General features: G+C 39.9%; 1 non-coding gene across 1 annotated transcript; it reads right to left on the reverse strand.

Moving 5' to 3' along the window:
• Positions 1 to 2691: 2691 nt before the first annotated feature.
• LOC113000002 (small nucleolar RNA R71) lies at positions 2692 to 2798 on the reverse strand. Its single transcript, XR_003265275.1, has one exon. It is a non-coding gene; the product is annotated as a small nucleolar RNA R71 (small nucleolar RNA).
• Between the last annotated feature and the right edge of the window lie 2194 nt (positions 2799 to 4992).

Genomic DNA, 4992 nt, shown 5'->3' on the forward strand with positions numbered 1-4992 from the left:
TTCTTTTTCGGCATACACTTGCGCAAAATCCTCCACTAGCTTTTGTTCATGGGCAATGGATTGGTTCAATTCTTCCTTGTATTGCCATATGATAGCTAGCATGCTTTGCTCCGTGGCTTCCAAGTGTTGAGCCAAACTCCTTTTGGACCTCGCGCAAGCAACTAATTCTTCTTTTAAGATCATGCCATGCACCCGTGACCGATCTCTCTCCTCTCTTCGGAGCTTGAGCTCATTGTTACTACCCCACAATGCTCCTCGGAATTTCTCTCAGCCATATTCCTCCTTGTGGGCTGATGTGACATCATTTTCTTCTATTTTCTAAACCCTTTTTGCACCATTTTAATTACTGATTGGTCTTAATTGTCAATTAATCAGGTAGTTTTATTATTTGGGCTCATTTAGCTAATTTGATGTTTTTAATCTAATTTCAGGAATTAATGAAACATTGGGCTTAATCCGGATTTTGGTTATGGACTTGAAGAGGGCAAATTAAGCAGTGCTTACCTTAGTTAATTAGGAAATTTCGCAATTTTATTTTATGTTGTTCAATGTTTATTTCGTTTTAGGCCAGAGTATTGTAATACGGCCCAATGACTTTGAGTGACTCTTTTTAAATAGTAGCCTTGGGATTCGTGCAAGGCATTCTATTATGCTATTCTTTATTCAGAGCTTTTGTTTTAGGGTTTTCGTTTTTCTGCTTTGATGCTTCTGAGTTCGTAATGCAATTTTACATTTTCTGCTTCTAATTACAATTTCGTTCTTGCTTCTTCTTCTACTCTCATTTACGTTTCTGTTCCATTTTACATTTCTGTTCATTTACGTTTCTGCTTCATGTTTCAATTGCGTTTTCTATTTGAATCCATGGAAGGCTAGATTTTCTGGTGTTGTTTCCTTTTGAGGACGAAGCCCAACTCTCTTTGAGGTTTTGCTTGTAATGTGGTTTCCTGGAAGTTCTCCCTTCACCAGTATCCCAAATTCGTGAATATTAATCAGTGCACGCTTCGTGTTCGATTAATTGCCTCTGAGCCTAACTTGCGTTCATGCTTAATGGACGAAGGGCTAACTGGTGTATGTGGTGCCTAATCACGTATTGAAAACCCTAAGTTGATTTTCGCTTAGTAAATTGAAATAGGGTTGGATTAAGTGGTTGACTGCTATGGACGAATTCTCCATAACCCAGGATAAGAGAATGGCTTCTGAATCAGAGGAAACAACCCGTTTTTAATATTAGTAGTTTTGTATTCCAGTTTACTTGTTATGCTCTTTAATCACAAAACAAACAAACCCCCCCAATCGTTACTATTACTGTTACTGCAAGTATATTATGAACATTTGGTTTGTCACTGCTCGTTGGGAAACGACCTAGGATCACTTCCTAGTTACTGCATTTTCATGTTTATTTGATTTGGGTACGGCCTCGACCAAATTTGGTGCCGTTGCCGGGGAGCAGTGTCCAAAGGTTCATAATAGCTAGCTAGTGTTGTGTGTTTAATTCTTTCGTGTTTTATGTTTAAATTGTTAGTATTGTGTTAGTATGTGTGTTAGTGTTGTTTAGTGTCCTGGTATTTTGTTTAATGTGTGTTCTGTTTCAGTTTTCCCATTCAGCGTTTCCCCTGTTTCAATCTTGGGTGTTTTGCTGTGAAGATAGTGCTTGCGGCAAAACAGAGTAGTAGTAGAAATCAATTAGAGACGGATTTTAGCGACCACCCATGCTGAATTATTTGTGATTTTTTGTTTTAGTAGCTAGGGTTGTTATTTTTGGCTGAATTTTTTTGTGGTAACTTCTTTTAATCCATATTTTGTGGGAAAAATAGGTAGAGCCTTTAGTTTGGTCAGATTTGAAAGTTCCAAAAAAGTAGCAAATTTTGTGTTTGTCAAAACTTCAAACGGCCATAACTTTTGCTCCGGTTATCAGAATCGCAATTATTATATATGCATTTGAAATTTTTTGTGCTATCTTCTCATCATTTTATTAGGTTGCTCACAAAATTTCAAGTCATTTGGATATTATTTGAGGGTAGTTGTAGTTCAAACCTACACCTTTATTTACATGACAAGGCAACTAGTTGTGCATGCTGAATGTAGTGTATGACTAGAGGCAATCCATCTGACTTACAACCCTTTGATCCTGAGATAGATAGGACATTTCATAGATTAGTTAGGCATCATTTTATACCTTTTGATCATTCTGAGCATTCCATTACTGGTGAATCTGTGCATTCTGTTATTGGTGATTTTGAACATCCTGATCTTGAGCATTATAATTTTGAGCATTCTGATTCTGAGCATTCTGATTTTGCACATTCTGAGAACATGGCACAACCTCCACCCCGTGAGAGGACTCTAAGGGAAATGGCTGCACCTGATTTCACCTACGAAAGCTTGTGCATCCAATACCCTGATGAGGATGTCCCATATGTTCTTAAAACTGGACTGATTCATTTGCTTCCAAATTTTCATGGCCTTGCAGGTGAAGACCCGCACAAACATTTGAAGGAATTTCATATTGTCTGCTCCACCATGAAACCCCCAGATGTCCAAGAGGATCACATATTTCTGAAGGCTTTTCCTCATTCATTAGAGGGAGTGGCAAAGGACTGGCTGTATTACCTTGCTCCAAGGTCCATCACGAGCTGGGATGACCTTAAGAGAGTATTCTTAGAAAAAATTTTCCCTGTTTCCAGGACCACAACCATCAGGAAGGATATCTCAGGTATTAGACAACTTAGTGGAGAGAGCCTGTATGAGTACTAGGAGAGATTTAAGAAACTATGTGCCAGTTGCCCCCACTATCAGATTTCAGAGCAGCTTCTTCTCCAATATTTTTATGAAGGACTCAACAATATGAAGAGAAGTATGATAGATGCTGCCAGTGGTGGAGCCCTTGGAGACATGACTCCTGCTGAAGCCAGAAATTTAATTGAGAAGATGGCTTCCAACTCCCAACAGTTTAGCGCCAGAAATGATGCCATAGTCATTAGAGGAGTGCATGAGGTAGCTACAAGTCCATCTGCATCATCTGAAACTAAGAAGCTTGAAGGCAAACTGGATGCATTGGTTAACTTAGTAACCCAGCTGGCCTTGAATCAGAAATTTGTTCCTGTCGCAAGAGTTTGTGGTTTGTGCTCCTCTGCTGACCACCATACAGACCTTTGCCCTTCCGTGCAGCAACCTGGAGCAATTGAGCAGCCTGAAGCTTATGCTGCAAACATTTACAATAGACCTCCTCAACCTCAGCAGCAAAATCAACCACAGCAGAACAATTATGACCTCTCCAGCAATAGATACAACCCTGGATGGAGGAATCACCCTAACCTTAGATGGTCCAGCCCTCAACAACAACAACAGCAGCCTGCTCCTTCCTTCCAAAATGCTGCTGGCCCAAGCAGACCATACATTCCTCCACCAATCCAACAACAGCAACAACCCCAGAAACAGCCAACAGTTGAGGGCCCTCCACAACCTTCCCTCGAAGAACTTGTGAGGCAAATGACTATGCAGAACATGCAGTTTCCAGAGCTTCCATTCAGAGCTTGACTAATCAGATGGGACAATTAGCTACACAATTGAATCAACAACAGTCCCAGAATTCTGACAAGCTACCTTCTCAAGCTGTCCAAAATCTCAAAAATGTCAGTGCCATTTCATTGAGGTCGGGAAAGCAGTGTCAAGGACCTCAACCCGTAGCACCTTCCTCGTCTGCAAATGAACCTGCCAAACTTCACTCTACTCCAGGAAAAGGTGATGACAAAAATTTACCTAACAATTTCTGTGCAGGTGAATCTTCTTCCACAGGTAATTCTGATTTGCAGAAGCAGCACATTCCTCCTCTTCCATTCCCTCCAAGAGCAATTTCCAACAAAAAAATGGAAGAGGCAGAGAAAGAGATCTTGGAAACGTTTAGAAAAGTAGAGGAAAACATACCTCTGTTGGATGCAATAAAGCAAATTCCAAGATATGCCAAATTCTTGAAGGAGTTGTGCACTAATAAGCGGAAGCTTAAAGGAAGTGAACGGATTAGCATGGGCAGAAATGTCTCCGCACTGATTGGTAAATCTGTTCCTCAAATTCCTGAAAAATGCAAAGACCCAGGTACATTCAGCATACCTTGTATTATAGGGAATAGTAAGTTTGACAATGCCATGCTAGATTTAGGAGCTTCTGTTAGTGTTATGCCTCTATCTATTTTTAATTCTCTATCTCTAGGTCCCTTGCAGTCAACTGATGTGGTAATTCATTTAGCTAATAGAAGTGTTGCCTATCCTGTTGGTTTCATAGAAGATGTCTTAGTTAGAGTTGGTGAACTGATTTTCCCTATTGATTTTTATATTTTGAATATGGAGGATGGGTTTTCTCAAGGATCCGTTCCCATCATTATAGGCAGACCCTTTATGAAAACTGCTAGAACTAAGATAGATGTTTATGCAAGCACACTATCCATGGAGTTTGGTGATATAACTATTCATTTTAATATTCTGGATGCTATGAAATACCCATCTGAAGATCTTTTTGTATGTCGTGCTGAAATAATTGACCATGTTGTTGATGAATACATGACTGATCTTTACTCTAATCTGCATGCCTCTCACTCTTCATGCATTGAGTCTGAAATTGTACTTGATCATATGTCTGAATTTGATGCTGAGAGTGAATATGAGAGTGATATTGATTGCATGCCTGGTGGTGGTGTTTTACCTCTTGAGATTGATTTTATAGAGTCAGATAGGACTAACCATGTTTCAGGAAGTACACATACCTCTGACTTTCTTTATGAGGTAAAGGCTGAGAAACCATCCCCTTCTACCACACCAGAGTTGAAGCCTCTGCCATCAAATTTAAAATACTCTTACTTGGATGATAGCAAGAGTTTTCCAGTGATTATATCTGCCTCCCTTGCTGATGAGCAAGAGGAGAAGTTGTTGTCAGTTCTCAAGAAACATAAGAAGGCTATAGGCTAGACCTTGGCGGACATTCCTGGTATTAGCCCATCCA

This window comes from Glycine max, chromosome 17 (assembly GCF_000004515.6).
Source record: "Glycine max cultivar Williams 82 chromosome 17, Glycine_max_v4.0, whole genome shotgun sequence".
Classification (NCBI taxonomy): Eukaryota; Viridiplantae; Streptophyta; class Magnoliopsida; order Fabales; family Fabaceae; genus Glycine; species Glycine max.